Source organism: Dendrobates tinctorius, unplaced genomic scaffold, assembly GCF_039654945.1.
Source record: "Dendrobates tinctorius isolate UK_male_01 unplaced genomic scaffold, ASM3965494v1 ptg000087l, whole genome shotgun sequence".
NCBI lineage: Eukaryota > Metazoa > Chordata > Amphibia > Anura > Dendrobatidae > Dendrobates > Dendrobates tinctorius.
In genome coordinates, this window is record NW_027361755.1 from 8,054,027 (window position 1) to 8,079,706 (window position 25,680).

The window sequence follows — 25,680 nt, forward strand, 5'->3', positions numbered from 1 at the left end:
GCAGAGATCCTCTAACTGCCTCATATAATAGTGCCACTATGGTGCCCCTTACATAGTAGAATGTCTCTTTTGTGCCCTCACAATAGATCTCACACTGTATATAGGCCCCCATACTGTATGATGGCCACCACAGTAGCCTTTAAAATGTACTGTATAATGGCCCCCACATTAGCTCCTATACTGTATAGGGACCCCTGCATTAGCTGTCACGCTGTATACTGGCCCCATATTAGGTCCCATACCATATAATGACCCCTGCATTAGCTGTCACGCTGTATACTGGCCCTGCATTAGCTCATCCACTGTATAATGATCCCCGAATTAGCTCTAACACTGTATAATGGCCCCCAAAATAGCTATCACGCTGTATACTGGCCCCTGCTTTAGCCCCCATACTGTATAATGACCCCTACATTAGCTCCTAGGCTGTATTCTGGCCACTGCATTAGCTAATCCATTGTATAATGACCCCTGCTGTAGCTTTAGAACTGTATAATGGCCCCAGCCTTGGATTCTGGTCTCTGTCGGTCCCTGTCTGTGGGCTACAACTTGCACAGCTCTGATATATAAGACAAAGAGCTAAATAGAAGAAAACAGAAACAGTCAGTGGGTGTGTATAGAGGCCGGTGTATGGGAATAACTCCCTTAATGTACCCAGGTAACCCTAAAAGAAATACTCTTGTCTGGACAAGACCCCAAAGAGGGAACCAGAAAGAAAGAGGGAATTAGAAGAGGGGGAATTAAAATATTACTCATGTAAAGAAGAAACTGCGCCCCCTGGTACGTCTTCTCTTTTATTCCCTTTTCTGCCTTTGGGAGTTCTTGTCCAGACTGAGTATATGTTCAGGAGTCTATATGTGATCATCTATACACACACACTGGCTTTTTTATTTTCTTCTATTTGACTCTTTATCATATATATTCATCCTCATCTTTGTGGGGATTATTTTTTTTTAAATAAAAAGATTATATACCGTAATTGGGTTTTCATGCTTGCCACCCTGGATTTACAATATGAGATGATAGGACCCTCACCCCGGCTACAGGACCAAGTCATAGGGGGTGTGTGTGTGTATCTACGTATATATATATAAAAGTGAATTTATGTATGTGTGTGTGTATCAGCAACCAATCACGAAGCATCTTTCATTTCACCAGAGCAGTTTAAAGGAAGCTGAGCTGTGATTGGTTGGTATGAGCAACAGTTTTCCTTGCAACCAATCACTAAGCAAAGAAGCTGAGCTGTGATTGGTTGCTATGAGTAATAGTTTTCTCACTCCACGACAACACCTCAGCAGACACTGACCTGGTGGGAGAAATCTAGCATCCCCGGGAACATAAGCTCCCAACCATTGTCTGCCCCCCAGAAAGGAGCAGAGAGCACAGGACAGAAATTAATCCCCCCTGCCCATATACCCATCACACATCCTCCATCCCATAGGCACACCTTCCCTCTTCATTGGTATGGAAGTCAGAGCAAATTCATCCAGCGCTTTGGTTTTGACCCCAGGCCTCTCTTAAAGGGATCCCCGGTATGGAAGTTAAGATGTGGGATATTAAGGGTAGTAGTCCGATGGCTCTGGCTGATGGGATTATGTGGGATAATAGGGGTAGTAGTCAGGTGGCTATGACGGAATGATGTGGGATATTAGGGGTAGTAGTCCGGTGCCTCTGGCTGACGGGATGATGTTGAATATTAGGGGTAGTAGTCCAATGGCTCTGAGGGGATGATGTGGGATATTAGGGGTAGTAGTCCGGTGGCTGTGATGGGATGATGTGGGATATTAGTGGTAGTAGTCCGGTGGCTCTGGCTAACGGGATGATGTGGGATATTAGGGGTAGTAGTCCGGTGGCTCTGACTGGCGGGATGATGTGAGATATTAGGGGTAGTAGTCCGGTGGTTCTGACGGGATGATGTGGGATATTAGTGGTAGTAGTCCGGTTGCTCTGACTGGATGATGTGGGATATTAGTGGTAGTAGTCAAGAGGCTGTGACGGGATGATGTGGGATATTAGTGGTAGTTGTCCGGTGGCTCTGACTGGCGGGATGATGTGAGATATTAGGGGTAGTAGTCTAGTGGCTTGGATGGGATGATGTGTGAATATTAGTAGTAATAGTCCGGTGGCTCTGATGGGATGATGTGGGATATTAGTGGCAGTAGTCCGGTGGTTCTGGCTGATGGGATGATGTGGGATATTAGTGGTAGTAGTCAAGAGGCTGTGACGGGATGATGTAGGATATTAGTGGTAGTTGTCCGGTAGCTCTGACTGGCAGGATGATGTGAGATATTAGGGGTAGTAGTCCAGTGGCTTGGATGGGATGATGTGTGGATATTAGCGGTAATAGTCCGGTGGCTCTGATGGGATGATGTGGGATATTAGTGGCAGTAGTCCGGTGGTTCTGGCTGATGGGATGATGTGGGATATTATTGGCAGTAGTCCGGTGGCTCTGGCTGATGGGACGATGTGGGATATTAGGGGTAGTAGTCCGGTAGCTCTGGCAAGCGGGATGATGTGGGCAGCGCCGGGCTCTTCAGCTAGTATATACATATATATGTAGAGAGATATTTGAAATATACGGCTGCCAAACATTCCATAAAGCATTTGGCAAAGTCAAGCCAGCCAGCAATCAAAGCAAGCGTCAAGGATGTCCTCTTCCCTCTAATCACCACATGTGTCTTTCTGTCAGCCAAGTTGCACTCTTAGGCGGCATTTGTTCATAGTAATCGTCACCATCATCATCATTGTCATCCTCCTCTACTGCATTTTCAAGAAAATGTGGCTAAGCCAGTGAAATCTAATTTCATAGATCTTCTCATCTCTAGTAGGGATAGCTCTTTGTCAGATGACTATTCTGTGGACAGCTATATCATGCATATGGTCAGCCTAAAGTGATTTCTAAAGAATTATTTTTTACTGATAAGGCTGTCACGAATGTAGTAAATGTGATGGCTGCAGCCAATAACTGTGCGCAGCTGTGATCCACACATTTTTATAGACTATCAGCAAAGACAATACCTTAGCTTTTCTAATGTAAGCTTTTAATGTGCAGTTGACATTGCATATTGACACCCTCTTTTATGTTCCCAACACCTTTAAATTATTTTTAGTTTTGTTTAGACATTGTGCATTATTTGGTGAAATTCACACATCAGGATTAGAAGATTGTGTGTACATCAGTAATGTGCTAATGATATGTAAATCATGCAGATTATCTTCAGTCAGTCATTCTCATGGAAGGGCTATTTCTTCTGGAAAGTCATACAAATAATATATAGCTCAAAAATGCTGTAACGCTAACACTAGCAGCATTATTTATGAAAACATGGATACTCAACCTTTCCATTGTAACTAATTTTTAATGTTCAGATTAATGGGTAAAAAAATCTAAAATCAGTGTAAGCCAGTGTTAGAGTATTTGCTGGTCACAAATATATAGTCATGAAGTCTGTCAAAGCGCTGTGTCATTAAATTTCCTTCTGATTAATACTGGGTAAACATCTATTTCTATGGTGAGGTCACATTGATATGACTAGGGCTGTATTAGAGAGTTTGAAAGTGGGTGAATACAGTCCTAGGAGACCTCAGAGTGTTACCCACATCTGTCAATCTATTTTTAGGCTTCGCAGAATTGCAATGCTGTGCAAATCAAATCGTTTGGAAAAATTTGTTGAACCTGGTGAATTTTAAAAGATATGATCACATGGCCAGAATGTTTTTTTTTAATCTTGTTAATCAAATGTATTGCTGTCTGTTAAGGTACTGTCACACTTAGCGATGCACCAGCGATCCCGACCAGCGATATGACGCGGTCAGGATCGCTGGTACATCGCTAAGTGGTTGCTAGTGAGCTGCCACACATGCAGATCTCACCAGCGACATCGCTGGGGTCGGGGGTCGCTACTTACCTGTCACACCAGGCAATCCTGCGTCCTCCCGCCCGGCTCCACACTTGTCGCTCGTCTCTCCACAGAAAGCGCCGCAGGAAGCTGACGACGAGAAACAGTCCAGGACGTTCTCGCGTGACCAGCGATAACCAACGGGGGAGCGGGTTGTAGGTAAGTATCAGACACAGCGATGTCACTAGCAATATCGTTATAACGTCACAAGTTATAGCGATATTGCAAGAGATATCGCTTAGTGTGACAGGCCCTTTACTTAACAGTTCAAACATACAGAAAAATAAAATATAAGAAGTGAAAATAAGTTTTTTAGAAACTTAAAAATACCAAAACTGTAGCTGGAAACTAGAACCTGACTGAAGCATCACGTACTGGAGGGAGAATTGGTGCCCCTTTTTCCTTATTAACTAGTGAAACAGCTTTGTCAGATATGTCGAAATGTATGAATCAATGAGACCATGATGTACTATGAAAATGTGATACATTCTTTCTTACCAGAATCAAATTTCCAACATCTAAAGAAAAACATGAGCTCCACTTCCGGATGTTTGCACATGTGGTGGCCACGCAGTGAGGAGAACATTAGTAACCGTTTTCTTTTGGTCTAACCTAGCAACAGCATTCATCTGAGTCACCAAATATCACAAGCAATCCTACAGATAAGGTTAGGACTGGAAAAATTCACTAGCTAGGTCCAGAAATGGGAATTTGGACAGGTGAAATATATATACCATATGTGTATGTCTATCTACCTATCTATATATACATATATACACAGCTTATTAGTAACATATATGTTTAACACTACGTATTTGTATATATATATCCATTTCTATGGTGAGGTCACTTTGATATGCCTAAGCGTCTGATATGGTTGACAACTCGACATATCCATAGTATGGAGCAGATGTACTGTCACGGAGCGTATTTATGGGGCACAGACCCTTCATCACAATATTAGTATGCGACTATGCTAATAAAAGGATTTTTCTAGCAGGTGCAGTTACAAAGGACAAAACACCAAGCTCTGGTAATAAAGGGGGAAGGGAACTGCTGTTTTACACCCAAGGAGACGAACATTGGCACATCTGTATGCGTACGCCAACTCCCTGGCGACAAGAAACCCTTGTTCAGTCTTCAGTAGTAAAAGAAAGCATTGCTCCACTCTACGGAGCTTCGTAATGCCAGCAATAACAAAGGGTTAACCATCTGCAGAGTCTACATAACAACCTATTTCTAAAGCAGCGACCGGTAACATAAAGCCCAAATAAAGAGGTGCCAGCTTGACATACCTATCGCACAGCAGCCGCCTTAACGCAAGAACACCAAGACGTCTCCAAGGGAGGCCCGTTCTCCGGAGAGACTGCAATTCTGTCGCTTTGCAGAAAAGTCAATGCTGCTCACACTTTCAAGAGTGGAAAGCTAAAAAGAGAACATAGTCTGCTGAGCAGATATTTCTGTCTGCAAGCTCCGCTCCTCATCGTTCCAATGTTTTTCCACTGGTGGAACAGTATCATGCAGACTTAAGCAAAAGCAGTTTTTTCCACAAAGCACTTGAAGTGATTAGCCTGGATGGCCTGGCACACAATCTGGGAGTCACAGGGGAATACTCCAATGACTGTGCTTGTTGTCTGACCCTGCATTCCAAAATTACCATGAGCCTGCTGGAGGAAAGGGACTACTGTACTGAGCCCTCGCAATGAATGTTGTCTGCTTCCAGTGTGCACCTACATCTATGTATAAGGCTAACACAAGCTCTGTGTGCTGAAACCAGTCCAAGGGATAGCCCGCAACAAGACGCTTATTCTATGCCGGCCAGGAACAGGGCTGCCTTTACCATACCTCCTCTAGCATCCCTAGAAACGTGACATAGACTAGTGTTTTATTAAGGCTATGTGCACACATAGCATTTTTGCTGTTTTTTTCTTGAACCAAAACCTGCTCTTTTGGCAGTAAAAATGCTGTGCTCAGAATTCCCAATTTGCAGCGTTTTTGTAGCTTTCTTTGCAGTGTTTTTATTGGGTATGGATTACGTGTGCTTGTTCTACAGTTTCTGTGTTAGGCTGTGTGCCCACGTAAGCATTTTTTTTGCGTTTTTTCGCGTTTGTCATGGTCAAAACGCTTCAAAAGCGCCAACAATAAGCATCCCATTCATTTTAAATGAATTCCGCACTTTTTGCGCACATTGATGCGTTTTTTTCTGCGAAAAAAAAACGCTTCGCGGTAAAAAACGCAGCATGCTCATTTTTTCCACTTTCTCATTGCTTTCTATGGCGTGAAAAAATGCACCAAAAACGCTAAAAGAATTAACAGAATTGAAAGAATTAACAAGTTGCAGATTTGGAAATTACTGTAGTTCTCAAATTCAGTCAGGGCAAAGAAGCAAGTGTTTGCATGAGGTTTCTGAAATCTTAGCGCTTATTCTGTTACTGTAAAAAGCAGCCTTTAATTCGCCTTTAATGCAGCAACAAACACTGCACAAAAACTACATGTGAACATAGCCTAACTGGGTATTGGGCTTAAGAAATTAAACAATTTTAGGCTCTATTATATATTGCTGTGAATAGTTTTTACATTTTTGAGTAGAGATCCTTGACTTCATATCGGAGAAATGAAATGAAGCCTTTTAAGGGCTAAATGGCTGATATTTAAGGGTTACCAATGAGACACACTTTAAAAGCCTCAGCATGGTGCCTTCCCACAGTGCCATTACTGCGCATCTCTCCAGCAGTGGTGAATTACAAATACGAAAGGCTGGCTCTCTTCATAAATAATTCTTATTCTTAGACTTGACTATGAGTAGTAGGGAATTCTACATGGTAAGAATGGATTGTCAGTTGCATGAATTTAGCCCTTAATGCGAGCCCATCAGATGCCCTAGCCCCTCTAAACCACCACTATGTATTTATAGCAGCCCTTTTCTTACATATTAACAAGCCTCATTATGTGGCTTATCAAATGCTGAATTAATATAAAATGAACTTTGAATCTGCGCTCGTGCTATGCATATTAGTGGGTGTCTGATCGGTGGGGCATTGATTTCCCTAAACTAATCATCATCCAGAGGGGAGATCTCATGCATTATTGGTGGGCTTTTGTGCTCACTTTGACCTCGAATCAGATGAAAAACATAGTAAAAATCCAGAGAAACCCGAGCCACCAAAGTAATTCTTGGGATGAAAAATGTAACTTTTATTACATCCTTAAAACTACATAGCAGTAAAAAAAAAGCGGCATTTCATCCATATTTCACCTTTTCAAACTCAAAGTAACAATCTAAAAATATAGGTAGAGAGTAATGGTGTCACATTGAGGCTATACTAAATGCAACATTTGAAATGGGCTCCACCACTTTCTCCTACTTTGAGCCCATTTCAGTCATCATGGCAGTTCACTAACTATACAGTAAACAAAACATTAAAATCACAATAAAATCATATATGCACATATGCTGTTCAGTATGGGAAATTGAGTTTTGTTCATACTCAAAATATCACTAGCCCAATTTCATAGTTCATCCTAAAAAAATACAGCAGCATGACAATAGCAGTCAATGTCAATTTCACCTGGATGTGCATCCTCGGATGCACATTTAGCTGAAGTGTATTGCGGCACAAAGACTCCCCAACTCCCTGCACTGCAATACACACTGCCGGCCTACAGCAGATGGCTTGCTAGTAACGTCATGTGCAGATGGCTTGCTAGTGACGTCATGTGCTGCCCATTCCTTCACACAGAAATTAGCTGCCACCATCTGAGCCAGCTATAGAAGAGGAGGCAGCGTGGTGTGAGAGCCAGGGAAAGGAAGAAGAATCATATGTATGTTTCTTTTTAAAATGTGCTGGAGAAGAATGGAAGGACCCAGGATGAGGGACATTATACCAAAATGGGATAATATACCAGAATGGGGACATTATGCCAGAAAAGAGACATTATACAAGGATTGGGGACATTATATCTGAATGGGGACATTATACCAGAATGGGGGACATTTTACCAGAATACGGAATGTCTTAGGCAGCACGCATGCGGTAACAACCAACCCGGAGCGTCTGGCACATTCGGCTGCGGAAGCCAAGGGGCACATGGCAGATCTCTGTCCACAGTCAATGTACAGTGCCTTGCGAAAGAATTCGGCCCCCTGGAACTTTTCAACCTTTTCCCACATATCATGCTTCAAACATAAAGATACCAAATGTAAATATTTGGTGAAGAATCAACAGCAAGTGGGACACAATTGTGAAGTTGAATGAAATTTATTGGTTATTTTAAATTGTTGCAGAAATTCAAAAACTGAAAAGTGGGGCGTGCAATATTATTCAGCCCCTTTAACTTAATACTTTGTTTCTCCACCTTTTGCTGCAATTACAGCTGCAAGTCACTTGGGGTATGTCTCTATCAGTTTTGCACATCGAGAGACTGAAATTCTTGCCCATTATTCCTTGGCAAACAGCTCAAGCTCAGTGAGGTTGGATGGAGATCTTTTGTGAACAGCAGTTTTCAGCTCTTTCCACAGATTCTCGATTGGATTCAGGTCTGGACTTTGACTTGGCCATTCTAAAACCTGGATACGTTTATTTGTGAACCATTCCACTGTAGATTTTGCTTTATGCTTGGGATCATTGTCTTGTTGGAAGACAAATCTCAGTCCCAGTCTCAGGTCTTTTGCAGACTCCAACAGGTTTTCTTCAAGAATGCTCCTGTATTTGGCTCCATCCATCTTCCCATCAATTTTAACCATCTTCCCTGTCCCTGCTGAAGAAAAGCAGGCCCAAACCATGATGCTGCCACCACGATGTTTGACAGTGGGGATGGTGTGTTCAGGGTGATGAGCTGTGTTGCCTTTACGCCAAACATATCGTTTGGCATTGTTGCCAAAAAGTTCAATTTTGGTTTCATCTGACCAGAGCACCTTCTTCCACATGTTTGGTGTGTCTCCCAGGTGGCTTATTGCAAACTTTCAACAAGACTTTTTATGGATATCTTTGAGAAATGGCTTTCTTCTTGCCACTCTTCCATAAAGGCCAGATTTGTGCAGCGTTCAACTGATTATGTTAGGGCAAGTTAGGATAGGATATGGGTTGAACTAGATGGACTTAAAGTCTCCCTTCAACCTTAATAACTATGTTACTATGATTGTTGTCCTATGGACAGACTGTCCCACCTCAGCTGTAGATCACTCTACATGATGAGTCCCTATACGCAGATGTATATTTTCCATGACTTGGGTCAACCTCACCTGGCTCAGTGGGACAGAGTCAATGGCCTGGACGCTTAGGGGTTTGGCCAGCATCCTACACCTCAGGCCATGGGTCTGGACAAAGTGAGTGTCCACCAGATTGACTCATGCTCCACTGTCCACAAACACCGGTATGCCCTCAGGTACCCTGCCAACCACTTCTGCAGACAAAGTACACAGAGAGGGCAAAATGGAGGAAATATACACTCCCTGGTTGACTCCCTCCACACGACCAGGGGGACGCGGCTTCTTAGGTGGTATGGAAGTTTTGGCGTGAGCCGGGCAAACCCTGATAAAATGACCAGTCTGCCCACAGCTAAAACATGCCGCCAAACGACGATGAACCGCAGGCAACACCATTGGGGAACCGACTCCTCCCACCTGCCTGGGCTCATCCAACTGCACCAGTGAGTACTCCTCCCTAGCAAGGACTACAGGGGGCATATTCGCCAAAGCCACAAAAAACTCGAAGGCCCAGGATTGGGGATCACCTTTAAGTAGGGATATGATGACTCCCACCCGCTGTTCCTCACTCCCTAATGAACGAAGGCGGAGCCTGAAGTGTAGCTTGCAGGCCTCCTGAAAAAATAAAAAATTATCTCTCCCTTCAGAAAACCTGTCTGGGAGAGAACTTGGGTTCTGGTTGAGCCTGCACCTGAACTGAGGCCTTGAACCCCACCAGCTGCTGCAGCTGCTGCTCCACCACACCACGCAGCACCCCACGCTCCTCATTGAGGGTCTGCAGCAATTGGAGACAGGTCTGCATTAGGGCCATGGCTCTCCAGTATAAATGGGCAGTTGGTAATAATGTCACAGGGCAGTTGTGGGGAAACAGGAGACATGGAACCAGGGCCCCTGAACTGCCCCTCAGGCTAAAGGGGTTCCCTGACTCTCCTTAACTTGGGGGTACACTTGATGGTAGTGAGGCCCAAGTCTCCGACCTGTCCCTATCTCCTGTTAAGCCCTGAGCTAAACCCCTAACCCCCTCCCCAGGAGGTGAGACAGGGAATAAAGTGAACTGCACCGCAAACCAAAAGAAAGATAAAACAGACACCACGGGGTGTCCAACCAAAAAACAAAACTTAGCTTTATCTGCTGCCAATGCACCAAGCAGCAGAGTAAGGCACCCGATCAGCATCCAGCAGCAACACTACTGCTCCAGATAAGCTGAACCCCCTCTGCACCAGGTAGGTCCAGTCTTCACCAAGGTTGATTAGCAAATGACCAGTTTAACCAACAGTGATCTGCAGCACCAGGTGGGCTTATAAAGGGAAGAGGGAGTGGCACCCACCTGCATAGATAATTAATCACCATGCAGTAACACCAGCAGCCACCGGGGGGAAAAACCCAGCAGCAGATTCACTGAAATTGTAGTAACACCAGCGGCCACTGGGGGCAAAAACCCATATTAACCCCTCAGGGCCAGAAAGGAAAAAGGTTTATATAAGAGAGTCCAGACTCTGACACAGATCCAAAAATGGATTGTGACACACTGCTGTCGAGTGCAAAGGTCGGTCCGGGTTGGAAAGCTTTCCCCTGGACAACAATGGTGACAGCCCCGACAATTCCGGAACTGGCGCAAGAGAGGTACCCCCGGTCCGGTCCATCTTCTTACCTATGTGTATAAATTCCAAAAGATAATGGATGCATATTATTTAGAATATCTCACTTACCGTATATGTGTAGTGTATTGTTTCTTCCTGTTCCTGACAAAGGGAATGTTGACGTCACCCGCCATCTCCATTCCCCTCCCCTTTCTTTCTTCACCCTTCCCTCCCCTCTTTTCCTGCTGGTTGATATGATCCAATTTGTCGATGACTTGGATGCTCCTCTATCAACCCAGGACTTGGGTAAGAACAATTAGTGTTTTCCTTCCACATCAGGGCTCGCTCACATGAGCGATAATTCAATCTTCCGAGAGAATCAGATTGATTATGATAATGACAGTGTCAGTTTAACTAACTGTAACTGTAATCCGATTCTCTCGCATGAGAGAATCATATCACAGATGTGGAGGAGACGGAGTACTTAATTTTTCCATCTTCTCCATTGACTGACATTCAAGTGCAGTCCAGTGTTTTACATGCACCCAAATACTTTAATTGATACGGGTGATCTAACTGGTGGAGCCACTCACAACATACCGTGATTTTTTCCACAGACAGATTCGATTTGTAGAAAAAAACAAAGCTCTGCACTGCTTCATTCTATAACATACAAGTGCTATCCGATAATACACTGGATAGAACTCCGAGTTATACATTCTTGTAAGCGAGTCCTTAGGGTGTGTGCACACGCTGCGGATTCTGCTGTGGATCCGCAGCGGTTTTGGTGTACAGTACCATTAAAATCAATGGAAATTAAAAACCGCAGTGCAGACGGTGTAGATTTTTCCGCGCGGATTTGCTGCGGTTTCAAAACAGCAGCATGTCAATTCTTTGTGCGGATTCCGCTGCGGTTTGGCACCTGCTCCATAGCAGGTGTCAAACCGCAGGGGAAAACCGCAGGCTAAACCGCAGAAAAACTGCAGATAAACCGCATGTCTTTTGACCTGCGGATTTACCTGCGGTTTTTGACAAATCCGCGCGGAAAAATCCGCAGGACAATCCGCAGCGTATGCACACACCCTTAAACTGAGTATATGTTGAATATTAGAGACCAGGCATTCAGTTGGTCATTGAGACACCTGAGATATGTAAATGGGATATTCTAAATAATTTATATGGATCCCTTATCCTTTGGAAAACTTGAAAGACATTGCGGACAGTTTAATAGGGATAAATGATGTCACATGTTCCCTTTAACTGCTGCAGTTGTTGCACTCTATAGCCGCATTCTAGCAGATGACATAGGAACCTCAGATGTACAAGGAAAGATTCAGTCCAGATTATGAAGATAAACTGATATTTACTGGTAAACAGAAATTATATAGTGCCACACTGAGTCACTTCTCATGGACAAGCTGTGAGAAGGGACTGTCAAAGAGTCCGAGGTTAAAAGCTAGGTGAGTACATCATAAACAGAAGGAAGAGACAAAAGCATAGTCAGGTAACGTTTTGAGGTCAGAATACGAGGAGAATAGTTGATCAGAGCAGAAGGGGATAAACAGATGAATAATCAGAACGAGGTCCAAGGTCAGGCAACGAAAGGTCAACACATAGAACGCTTAGCACAGAGAGATAAACCACACAATAGCTGAATGTACATCTAGCAGAGGTCTGGAAGCAACAGCCCAGTTACATAGTAACATAGTTAGTAAGGCCGAAAAAAGACATTAGTCCATCCAGTTCAGCCTATGAAATTCTGTCAGAATAAATCCCCAGATCTACGTCCTTCTAAAGAACCTAACAATAACTGTAAGATACAATATTGTTACGCTCCAGGAAGACATCCAGGCCTCTCTTGAACCCTTCGACTGAGTTCGCCATGACCACCTCCTCAGGCAGGGAATTCCAGATTCACACTGCCCTAACTGTAAAGAATCCTCTTCTATGTTGGTGGAAAAACCTTCTCTCTTCCAGACGCAGAGAATGCCCCCTTGTGACTGTCACCTTCCTTGGTATAAACAGATCCTCGGAGAGATATTTGTATTGTCCCCTTATATACTTATACATGGTTATTAGATCGCCCCTCAGTTGTCTTTTTTCTAGACTAAATAATCCTAATTTTGCTAATCTCTCTGGGTATTGTAGTTCCCCCATCCCCTTTATTAATTTTGTTGCCCTCCTTTGTACCCGCTCTAGTTCCATAATATCCTTCCTGAGCACCGGTGCCCAAAACTGTACACTGTACTCCATGTGCGGTCTAACCAGAGATTTGTACAGAGGCAGTATAATGCTCTCATCATGTGTATCCAGACCTCTTTTAATGCACCCCATGATCCTATTTGCCTTGGCAGCCGCTGCCTGGCACTGGCTGCTCAAGGTAAGTTTTTCATTAACTAGGATCCCCAAGTCCTTCCCCATGTCAGATTTACCCAGTGTGTAATGGTGATATTGATTCCTTCTTCCCATGTGTATAACTTTACATTTATCATTGTTAAACTGCATCTGCCACCTTTCGGCCCAAGTTCCCAACTTATCCAGATCCATCTGTAGCAGAATACTATCTTCTCTTGTATTGACTGCTTTACATAGTTTTGTATCATCTGCAAATATCGATATTTTACTGTGCAAACCTTCTACCAGATCGTTAATAAATATGTTGAAGAGAATAGGTCCCAACACCGACCCCTGCGGTACCCCACTGGTCACAGCGACCCAGTTAGAGAATATAACATTTATAACCTCCCTCTGCTTTCTATCACTAAGCCAGTTACTTACCCATTTACACACATTTTCCCCCAGACCCAGCATTCTCATTTTGTGTACCAACCTCTTGTGTGGCACGGTATCAAACGCTTTGGAAAAATCAAGATATACCACATCCAATGACTCACCTTGGTCCAGTCTATAGCTTACCGCTTCATAAAAACTGATTAGAATGGTTTGACAGGAGCGATTCCTCATAAACCCATGCTGATATGGCGTTAAACAGTTATTCCCATTGAGATAATCCAGAATAACATCCCTCAGAAACCCTTCAAATATTTTACCAACAATAGAGGTTAGACTTACTGGTCTATAATTTCCAGGTTCACTTTTAGAGCCCTTTTTGAATATTGGTACCACATTTGCTATGCGCCAGTCCTGTGGAACAGACCCCATCGCTATAGAGTCTCTAAATATAAGAAATAATGGTTTGTCTATTACATCACTTAGTTCTCTTAGTACTCGTGGGTGTGTGCCATCCGGACCCGGAGATTTATCTATTTTAATCTTATTTAGCCGGATTTGCACCTCTTCTTGGGTTAGATTGGTGACCCTTAACCCCTTTCTGACATGAGACGTACTATCCCTTCCATGGGACCCGGGCCCCTATGCCCATGGACGGGATAGTACGTCTACCGCGATCAGCGGCGCCCACGTGGTGAGCGCCGCTGATCGTGGCCGGGTATCAGCTGATTATCACAGCTGACACCCGACACGTTAACCCATTGCACACCGCGATCAAACACGATCGCGGTGTACCGGGGGTTAAAGGGAAGCATCGGCAGGGAGGGGGCTCCCTCCGTGCTTCCCTGAGCCCCCGACGACAGCGCAATGTGAAGCGCTGCTGCGGGGGGCTCCTTTCCTGCAGGCCCCCGAATCCAAGATGGCGACGGGGGCCTTCGGGGGCCTGCAGGAAGCTGGCTTCCTCAGTGCCTGCAAAGCGCAGGCAAGAGGAAGTCTTCTTCAATGCCTGTGACAGATTGCTGATCTGTCACAGTGATCTGTGATGTGACAGATCAGCGATCTGTCACAGGACAGTGATGTCCCACCTGGGACTATTTAATAAAGTTAAAAAAAAATAAAAAAAAGTGTTAAAATAATTAAAAAAAAATCGCCAAATAAATTAGAAAAAAAAAAAAATATTCCCCCAAATAAATCAATTTTTTGGAAATAAAAAAACCCAAAAACAATAAAAGTACACATATTAGGTATCACCGCGTCCGTAATGACCCGCCCTATAAAACTGTCCCATTAGTTAACCCCTTTAGCGAACCCCTTAAAAAATAAAAATAAAAAACGAAGCAAAAAATTATGATTTATTATCATACCGCCAAACTAAAAGTGTAATAACGCGCGATCAAAAAGACGCATATAAATATCCATGGTACCGCTGAAAACGTCATCTTGTTCCGCAAAAAACGAGCCACCACACAGCATCATCAGCAAAAAAATAAAAAAGTTATAGCTCGCAGAATAAAGCAATGCAAAAATAATTATTTTTTATATAAAATAGTTTTCATTGCATAAAACCGACAAAACATAAAAAAAGACCTAAATGAGGTATCGCTGTAACCGTACTGACCCGAAGAATAAAACCGCTTTATCAATTTTACCGCACGCGTAACGGTGTAAACGCACTCCCCCAAAAGAAATTCATGAAACGCTGGTTTTTGTTCATTCTGCGTCCCAAAAATCGGAATAAAAAGCGATCAAAAAATGTCACGTGCCCGAAAATGGTACCAATAAAAACGTCAACTCGTCCCGCAAAAAATAAGACCTCACATGACTCGGTGGGTTAAAATACGGAAAAATTATAGCTCTCAATATGTGGTGATGCAAAAACTATTTTTACAATAAAAAGCGTCTTTTAGCGTGTGACAGCCGCCAAACATAAAAACCGCCATAAATAGTAAATCAAACCCCCCGTTATCACCCCCTTAGTTAGGGAAAAATAATAAAATAAAAAAAATGTATTTATTTCCATTTTTCCATTAGGGGTAGGATTAGGGTTAGGGTTAGGGCTAGGGTTAGGGTTAGGGTTAGGGCTAGGGTTAGGGTTAGGGCTGAGATTAGGGTTAGGGGTGTGTTGGGGTTAGAATTGGGGGTTTCCACTGTTTGGGTACATCAGGTACTCTCCAAATGCAACATTGCGTCTGATCTCAATTCCAGCCAATTCTGAGTTGAAAAAGTCAAATGGTGCTCCTTCCCTTCCAAGCTCTGCCATGCACCCAAACAGTGTTTTACCCCCACATGTAGGCTATCAACCTACTCAGGACAAATTGCAAAAACAATTTTTGGGGTCCAATTTCTCCTGTTACCCTTAGGAAAATAAAAAATTGGGGGCAAAAATATAATTTTTGTGGAAAAAAATGATTTTTTTATTTTCACGTCTGAGCGTTATAAACTTCTGTGAAGCACTTGGGGGTTCAAAGTGCTCACCACACATCTAGATAAGTTCCTTAGGGGGTCTCGTTTCCAAAATGGGGTCATTTGTGGGGGGTTTCCACTGTTTAGGTACATTAGGGGCTCTCCAAAGGCAACATGACACCCGCAGAACATTCCCTCAAAGTCTGCATTCCAAAACGTCACTGCTTCCCTTCCGAGCCCCGACGTGTGTCCATACAGTAGTTTTCTCCCACATGTGGGGCGTCAGCGTACTCAGGACAAATTGGACAACAACTTTTGGGGTTCAATTTCTCCTGTTACCCTTTGGAAAATAAAAAAATTGGGGACTAATTGATCATGTTTGTGGAAAAAATACGATTTTTTTATTTTCATGCCCTGGCATTATAAACTTCTGTGAAGCCCTTGGGGGTTCAAAGTGCTCACCTCACATCTAGATAAGTTCCATAGGGGGTCTAGTTTTCAAAATGGGGTCATTTGTGGGGGGTTTCCACTGTTTAGGTACATTAGGGGCTCTCCAAAGGCAACATGACACCCGCAGACCATTCCATCAATGTCTGCATTCCAAAACGCCACTACTTCCCTTCCGAGCCCTGACGTGTGTCCATACAGTAGTTTTCTCCCACATATGGGGTGTCAGCGTACTCAGGAAAAATTGGACAACAACTTTTGGGGTTCAATTTCTCCTGTTACCCTTGGGAAAATAAAAAAAATGGTGACTAAAAGATCATGTTTGTGGAAAAAATACTAATTTTTTATTTTCACGCCCGGGCGTTATAAACTTCTGTGAAGCACTGGGGGGTTCAAAGTGCTCACCACACATCTAGATAAGTTCCTTGGGGGGTCTAGTTTACAAAATGGTGTCATTTGTGGAGGGTTTCCACTGTTTAGGTACATCAGGGGTTTTCCAATCGCGACATGGTGTCCGATCTCAATTCCAGCCAAAAACGTCAAATGGCGCTGCTTCCCTTCCGAGCTCTGCCATGCTCCCAAATAGTGGTTTACCCCCACATGTGGGGTATCAGCGTACTCAGGACAAATTGCACAATAACTTTTAGGGTCCTGTTACCCTTGGAAAAATAAGAATTGAGGGTGAAAAGATCATTTTTGTGGAAAAAATATGATTTTTTAATTGTACAGCTGTATGTTATAAACTTCTGTGAAGTCCTTGGGGGTTCAAAGTTCTCACCACACATCTAGATAAGTTCCTTAGGGGGTCTAGTTTCCAAAATGGTGTCATTTGTGGGGGGTTTCCACTGTTTAGGTACATCAGGGACTCTCCAAACGTGACATGGCGTCTGATCTGAATTCCAGCCAATTTTGCATTGAAAAAGTCAAACGGCGCTCCTTCCATTCTGAGCTCTGCCATGCGCCGAAACAGTCGTCCCCCCCACAATTCAGGTATCAGCGTACTCAGGACAAATTGCACAATAACTTTTGCAGTCCAATTTCTCCTGTTACCCTTGGTAAAATAAAAAAAATTGAACCTGAAGTATTTTTTTTGTGAAAAAAAGTTAGATGTTCATTTTTTTTTAAATATTCAAAAAAATTCCTGTGATGCACATAAAGGGTTAATAAACTTCTTGAATGTGGTTTTGAGCACCTTAAGGGGTGCAGTTTTTAGAATGGTGTCACTTTTGGGTATTTTCTATCATATAGACCCCTCAAAGTGGCTTCAAATGTGATGTGGTCCTAAAAATAAAATGGTGCTGTAAAAATGAGAAATCGCTGGTCAACTTTTAACCCTTATAACTTCCTAACAAAAAAAAATTTTGGTTCCAAAATTGTGCTGATGTAAAGTAAACATGTGGGAAATGTTAGTTATCAAGTTTTTTGTGTGCCGTATCTCTGTGATTTAAGGGCATAAAAATTCAAAGTTGGAAAATTGCGAAATTTTCAAAATTTTTGCCAAATTTCTGTTTTTTTCACAAATAAACACAAGTTATTTGAATGAAATTTTACCACTACCATGAAGTACAATATGTCACGAGAAAACAATGTCAGAATCACCGGGATCCATGGAAGCGTTCCAGAGTTATGACCTCATAAAGGTACAGTGGTCAGAATTGTAAAAATTGGCCCGGTCATGAACGTGCAAACCACTCTTGGGGGTGAAGGGGTTAATATAGTGTTTTCTTTGTCTCTCGGCATTTCACCTAGCATTTCATTTTCCACTGTGAATACCATGGAGAAGAAGGTGTTTAATATATTAGCTTTTTCCTCATCATCTACAACCATACTTTCCTCACAATTTTTTAATGGGCCTACACTTTCACTTTTGATTCTTTTGCTATTGATATACTATTGAAGTTAAAGTTAAATAGCCTAGCAATCACCAGGGACAATGAACACCTGGAGAGAGCCAGCACCTCACATTCTCATATTGGATGGCCAAGCTGTCAATCAAAACACCGACAGCGCAGCACATCCCTGCACCAGACTGAAAGACTAAGCTGTCAATCAAAGTACAGACTGCTTCAGCATACCCCTGGATGGCTGAGTTTACAGTAACTGCATCCCAGGCTCACTGACGGGTGGAATAGTGGCATATACATTTGGTAGCAGGTACAGTTGTGCTCAAAAGTTTACATACCCCGGCAGAATTTTTGCTTTCTTGGCCTTTTTTCAGAGAATATGAATGATAGCACCAAACCTTTTTCTCCACTCATGTTTAGTGGTTGGTTGAAGCCATTTATTGTCAGACTACTGTGTTTTCTCTTTTTAAATCATAATGACAGCCCAAAACATCCAAATGACCCTGATCAAAAGTTCACATACCCAATTTCTAAATACCGTGTATTGCCCCCACTAACATCAATGACAACTTGAAGTTTTTTGTGGTAGTTGTGGATGAGGTTCTTTCTTTTCTCCCATGGTAAAGCAACCCACTCTTCTTGGCAAAATGCCTCCAGTTCCTGTAAATTCCTAGGCTGTCTAGCATGAACTGCTTGAGATGCCATGATCCAGACCGAGGTTTGTTTTGTCATTCTCTTCCCGGTCTGGTCATGCGAGGGTTAATTTTCTTTGCCTCATTTTGGGATTTGAGTTGCTATATCAGTCTGCTGCGGCCGGCAGGCAGCATCAGTTATAGTTCATGCCCCAGGCTTGAGCAGCTGACCCCGTTACACCCTGGTTTGTCCTCTGCCCGTTTACTCCTGCTACCCTGCTTGTCTTAGTGTTTGCTCCCTGTGCTTTGACTTCTTGGTATTTGACCTGGCTTGCCCTCTGACCTGTCTGACTGTCTTATGACTCTGATATCTCTGCTCCTGGCTGGTTCTGACTTCTCTGGCTTGTACTTGACCACATGTATTGTTTTTCCCTCTGGTACTGTGTTTCCTGACTGTTGCTGACCCGGCTCATCTGACCACTCTCTCACCACCTAGTGGCTCCTGTGATGCTGCACTGTAGTGCTACTCAGTGAGTGCAGCCTTTCCTTTCTCACCAGCTCCCCCTGGTGGAGGTTGTGCTATACTGCACTGCAGTATCATTACATGAGATCTCCCCAGAGTTGCTCAATGATATTGAGGTCAGGAGAATGAGATGGCCACTCTAGAACCTTCACTTTGTTCTGTTGTAGCCAATGACAGGTCGACTTTTTTTTTTGGATTGTTGTCATGTTGGAACGTCCAAATACATCCCATGCTGATGATTGCAAATTTGACTCCAGTATTTGCTGATAACATGCTGCATTCATCTTTCCTTCAACTTTGACCAAGCTTTGTAGCTCACACATCCTCAAAACGTCAGCGATCCACCTCCATGCTTTACAGTAGAAATGGTGTTCCTTTCATCATATGTCTTGTTGACCTCTCTCCAAATGTAACATTTATGGTTGTGGCCAAAAAGTTCAATTTTGGTCTCGTCACTCCAAATTACCTTGTTCCAGAAGATTTGAGGCTTGTCTCTGTGTTGTTTTGCGCACTGTAGGCAAGATACTTTGTGGCATTTGTACACTAATGGCTTTCTTCTGGTGACTTGACCATGCAGCCCATTTTTCTTCAAGTGCCTCCTTATTGCGCATCTTGAAACAGCCACACCGCTAGTTTTCAGAGTCCAGTATTTCAGCTGATGTTATTTGTGGGTTTTTCTTTGCATCCCAAACAATTTTCCTGGCAGTTGTGGACAAAAGTTTTGTTGGTCTACCTGACCGTGGTTTTGCTTTTACAGATCCCCTGATTTTCCATTTGTTAATCACAGTTTGAACACTGCTGACTGGCATTATCAATTCTTTGGATATCTTTTTGTATCCCTTTCCTGTTTTATATAGTGCAACTACCTTTTCCCGTAGATCCGTTGACAATTCTTTTGCTTTCCCCATGACTCATAATCCAGAAACGCCAGTGGCTGGATGAAAGATGCAAGAGTCTGTCTGCATCACAGAAACTAACAAACAGGTCACAGGTGAGGATGTTAACTTTACAGTAGTAGTCATTCAAACCCATTTTTGTCAACTTCTCTGCATGTTACCAGGCCAAAATCACCAGGGTATGAGAACTTTTGATCAGGGTCATATGGATGTTTTGGGTTGTCATTATGGTTTAAAAAGAGAAAGCATAGTAGTCTGACAATAAATGGCTTCACCCAACCACTGGAGAAATGGAGTGGAGAAAAAGGTTTGGTGTTATCATTCACAGTCTCTGAAAAAAGGCAAAGAAAGCAACAATTCTGCCGGAATATGTAAACTTTTGAGCACAACTGTACATGATGATTTAGACACATCTTCTGCATTGAACAGAGTCACAAGGTTTAACAGTTCCGTTTAGGGGCACATTGCTTGCAAGACACATTTCAACCACAGCATACTGTAGATAACTTGGTCTCACCATTTCCACCATCATGCTTCTGCCCACAATCCACCTCTATGCAGCACCTGTGCCCGTGCTACACAGTGCCTCTGCCACACTTCACTTAGCTGTCTCAGGGTCCTCACAAATTGCCTGGAATTGTTACTTCAATAAGAGACTAGAGTACATTTCCGACCTAAATTATGCCACTCTAACACCTCAAACCTGTTTTCACTTTCATGACCAGGTCAAATTTGAAATTCTGACCAATGTCAGTTTATGGGGTAATAATTACGGAATGCTTCCCTGTATCCCACTAATTCTGGGAACATTTTCTTGTAACATATTTTACTTCATGATAGTGGTAAAATTTGTTCGATATGACTTGCGCTTATTTGTGAAAATATCGTAAATTTGGTGAAAATTTTGAAGCGTTTGCAATTTTTAAACTTTTAAATTTAAAACCAGAGAGTTAGGTCTCACAAAATAGGTAATATATAACATTTACCACAAGTCAATTTTACATCTGCATAATTTTTTAAAATATTTTTTTGTTAGGAAGTTAGAAGGGTTAAAAGTTGATCAGCAATTTCTCATTTTTCCAACAAAATTTACAAAACCATTTTTTTAGGGACCACATCATATCTGAAGAGACTTTGGTGGGAATATATGACAGGAAACACCTAAAAATAATATTTTAAAAACAGTCCTCAAAAACACATTCAAGAAATTTATTAACCCTTCAGATGTTTCACAGGAATTATTGGAATGTGGAAAGAAAATAGTAACATTTTACTTTTTTTCACAAAAAATTAGCTTTAGTTCCAAACTTTTTATTTTAACAAGGGAAAGAAGAGAAAATGCACCATTCAATTTATAGTGCAATTTCTTCTGAGTACGCCGATACCCCATATGTGGAGGAAAACTACTGTCTGGGCGTACAGGAGGGCACAGTCTTTTTGAATGCAAAATTTACTGGAATCATTAGCAGACACCATGTTGCATTTGAAGAGCACCTGATGTGCCTAAATAGTGGAAAATCTGCACAAGTGACCCTATTTTGGAAACTGGACCCCTCAAGGATTGTATCTAGATGTGTGGTGATCACCCTGAACCCGCAGGTGCTTTACAGAAGTTTAAAACGTAGAGCCGTGAAAATTAGAAAATAAATTTTTCCCACAAAAATGTTCTTTTAGTTCCAAACTTTTTTATTTTCAGAAGGGTAATAAAAGAAAATTCAATGTACAATTTGTTGTGCAATTTCTCCTGAGTACACCGATACCTAATATGTGGAGGAAAAAACTACTGCTTGGGTGCATGGCAGTTCTCGGAAGGAAAGGAGCGCTATTTGACTTTTTGAACGCACAATTTGCTGGAATCATTAGCGGATGCCATGCCATGTTTGGAGAGCCTCTGATGTGCCTAATTCTATGCAAAATTGCAGAGACCCAGAAAGACTGCCAACAAAGGCACAGCTACAACTACAGCTGCACTTAACGCCAGCTGCCCCAACTAAAAGAGCCTTAAAAGTCCAGTATACTCTTCACCTAGCTCCTAGTAAATGGGAGGGGGACTTCAGCACAACCCTTCCCAGGCCCACTGTCGCCGGGCAACTGGCATCTGCTGATGTGGCAGAAGTCTAGTTGAGAACAGGAAGATACTTCTCTAAGAAACCATGGAGTGTAGCACAAAGAGAAAGAAAACGAACCCTAAGACCAATACTGCAAGCACCATTCACCGCTACAACACATAGGGACTGCAATAAACAGCAAAGACCTGAACTGGGAACAGGGTTAAATAGCCTGCCTGATGCTGAAGGAAATGATCTGGCATTGAATACCTCCCAAAAAACCCCAGACAACCACGCCCTGCTAACTTGCACAGCAGAATGTACACAATCCCACCACTGCCTAGTACAATACATCACAGCATCCCATGTTCCCCAGGCAGTGAAATCTGTGGGAGATACGGTGTCCTGCATATCCACACATCCATCTACTTCAGAATGCAACACTCCATAAGATTGGGATGTTTTTCCTGAGTGCGTGGTAGCTTCGTCTCCTGGATCAGGACAATGGCGGCGCTTGTGAAGAACCACAGTTACTAACATCGGAACAGTGGAAACCCCCAACAAGTGAACCCATTTTGGAAATTAGACCCCTCAAGGAATGTATCTAGATGTGTGGTGAGAACCATGAATCCCCAGGCACTTCACAGAAGTTTATAACACATAGCTGTGAAAATAAAATATCACATTTTTTTCCACAAAATGTTCATTTAGCCCCAAACTTTTTATTTTCACAAGGATAACAGGAGAGATTGCACTGTACAATTTGTGGTGCAACTTCTCCTGAGTATGCCAATACCTCATGTGTGGAGGAAAACTACTTTTTGGGTGCACAGCAGGGCTCAGAAAGGAAGGAGTGATGTATTGGAACTGAGACTTTGATGGAATGGTCTGCGGGTGTCATTTTGTGTTTGGATAGCCCATAATGTGCTTAAACAGTGGACAAAAGACCTAATTTTGGAATTAGACCCGCCAAGGAATATATCTAGACATGTGGTGGGCACCTTGATGGGTTCAAAGTGCTTCACAGAATTTGACAACTTTGATCTGTGAAAATGAAGAAAAATTATTTTTCTCAAAAAAATGTTTTTAGCCCCCCAATGTTTCCATTTCCAGAAGAATAGCAGGAGAAAATGGACCCAAAAATTTGTTGTGCAATTTCTCCTGAGTATACTGATACCCTTTATGTGGTTGAAAACTACTTTTGAGGCACAGAGCAAAGCTCAGAATGGAAGAAGCGCCATACTAGAGTTTAGATTTTGCTGGACTGGTTTGAGGGTGCCATGTCACATTGTCAGAGCCCCTGAGGTGCCAAAGCAGCAGAAACCCCCCATAAGTGACCTAATTTTACAAACTACACACCCAATTAATTAATCAAGGGGTACAATGATCATATTGACCCCACAGGTGTGTCACAGAATTTTATTCCTTACATTTTTACCTCTGAAGTTGTGTTTTAGCCTAAGATTTTACATTTTCACAAGCGTAAATGGGTAAAAATGGCATCCCATAATTTCTGAAGAAGGTAAAAAATATCCCATATGTGGCTGTACAGTTCTGCATAGCCATACGGTGAGAATCGGGAGGGTCGAAGCTCTAATTGCCTCCTGGAGCGAATGTTTTCCTAGGATAGGTTGTGGACTCCATGTACAGAGCCCCTAACTGCTAGAAGAGTAGAATCCCCCCTGAAGTGACCCCATTTTGGAAATTATACCCCTTTGGGAATTTATCTACAGGTGTAGTGATGATTTTGGCTCTATGGGTGTTTTCCAGAAACAAACAGCAGTGGTTGTTGCTGAGTGAAAATTGCTAACTGTCATTGTAGTACCCAGTACGTTGTAGCGTCCAGTACATTGTAGTCCCCAGTATATAGTAGTGCCGAGCTCGTACTTCTGGAGACATGCACCCATAAATTAGGAGGGCTCTCATCGCTACAGAAATGCCAAACATGTGAAAGCTAAATGTGGTTTAGGCACACTGGGGCTCAGAATGGTGTCATTTGGATTATGAAGCACAGAATTTGCTGAATTTCTTTTGGGGCTAGAGAAACTACTTCATATTTCCAGAGCCTTTGTACTACCAGTGACGTGGCAGCCCCTTATATTTCCCTTAATAGATGATAGAACTGAGTGGGGACTTGCTTTTTTTGTGGATTGATTTGAAGATTTTGTTGGGAATATATTACATAACATTTTGGATCACATTTATCTGGCGCTCTATATTGAGCACTTACTTTGGGTTTTCCATCTAAATCTTTGAGTGACGTGATTTAAATGAAACCCCCAAGTGATCCATTCACTATAATGAGGAAACAAAGTTACTCTGGCCTCCACCTGGCCTCTGTTCAGCGGTGTCCTTCTTTTCAGAATGCACAAAACTGTGGCCGACGGCACATTTATGCATGCGCAAAAAGACAAACACCGCCAGATCATAGGCCAGACGGTGTCCACAGTGTCTCTATCTGCCTCATTATAGGACATTTTTGGCCAGAGGTTCCGTCTGAATCACGTATTTCAGAGATTTAGGCCATGTGCATACGCTACGGATTCACCTGCGGATTTTTCCATGCGGATTTGCAGGTAAAACCGCAGATAAAGTGACCTGCGGTTTACCTGCGGATTTGCCAGCGGTTTACCCCTGCAGTTTGACACCTGGACAATGGAACAGGTGTCAAACCGCTGTGGAATCCGCAGAAAGAATTGACATGCTGCGGATTTAAAACCGCAGCAAAACCGCACGGAAAAATCCGCAGCGTGGGCACTGCGGTTTTGAAAACCCATTAGCTAACATTGTATTGTACACTGTCTGCGGAACTGCTGCAGATCCACAGGGCCAAAAACGCTGTGGATCCGCAGCAGAATCCGCCGCGTGTGCACATGCCCTTACTGCGATCTTTGGTAGACATAATTAACAAATCAACAGCAGGTGATGAACTGGTTTTATTTATGTTTTATGCCGTTCTTCATGCAGTATAAGGCCGGTTTCACGTTTGCATTTAAGGCCGCAGCGTCGGCCTGCGCACGGCCGCCGCTAAGCCTCGCCCCCTGCCGCGCCACCTCCGGTAGCTCCGCCTCCAGGCGCATGACGCTATATGCGTCATGCGTCCCCTATCTTTAACACTGAGGACGCAGGCCGTGCGCAGTATCGTTTGGCGGCGCCTGCGTCCTTTTGACGGTGCGCCGAGAGCAACCAAATTGCAACAGGTTGCGTTTGGCGCTGGTCGGCGCACCGTCAAAAGGACGCAGGCGCCGCCAAAACGCATACTGCGCATGGCCTGCGTCCTCAGTGATAAAGATAGGGGGACGCATGACGCATGCAGCGTCATGCGCCCTGAGGCGGAGGAACCGGAGGAGGCACGGCAGGGGGCGGGGCTTAGCGGCGGCCGTGCGCAGGCCGACGCTGCGGCCCTAAACGCAAATGTGAAACCGGCCTAAGTGATTAGACAACTTTATTCTTCGGGTCTGGTTACAGCGAT

At 43.2% G+C, this 25,680-nt stretch overlaps 1 protein-coding gene across 7 annotated transcripts in view; it reads right to left on the minus strand.

The window, feature by feature from the left end:
- Positions 1-25,680, minus strand: part of TIAM2 (TIAM Rac1 associated GEF 2) — a 769,295-nt gene that overhangs the window by 499,625 nt on the left and 243,990 nt on the right. For 2 of the 7 annotated variants that reach the window (XM_073585721.1, XM_073585719.1), the window contains exon 1: positions 5,195-5,374. The exons of the other annotated variants lie outside the window; for them this stretch is intronic. The gene's annotated coding sequence lies outside the window, so the exon portion shown is untranslated. Of the gene's footprint in view, positions 1-5,194; positions 5,375-25,680 lie in introns of those variants that run through there. 7 annotated transcript variants of the gene reach the window in all.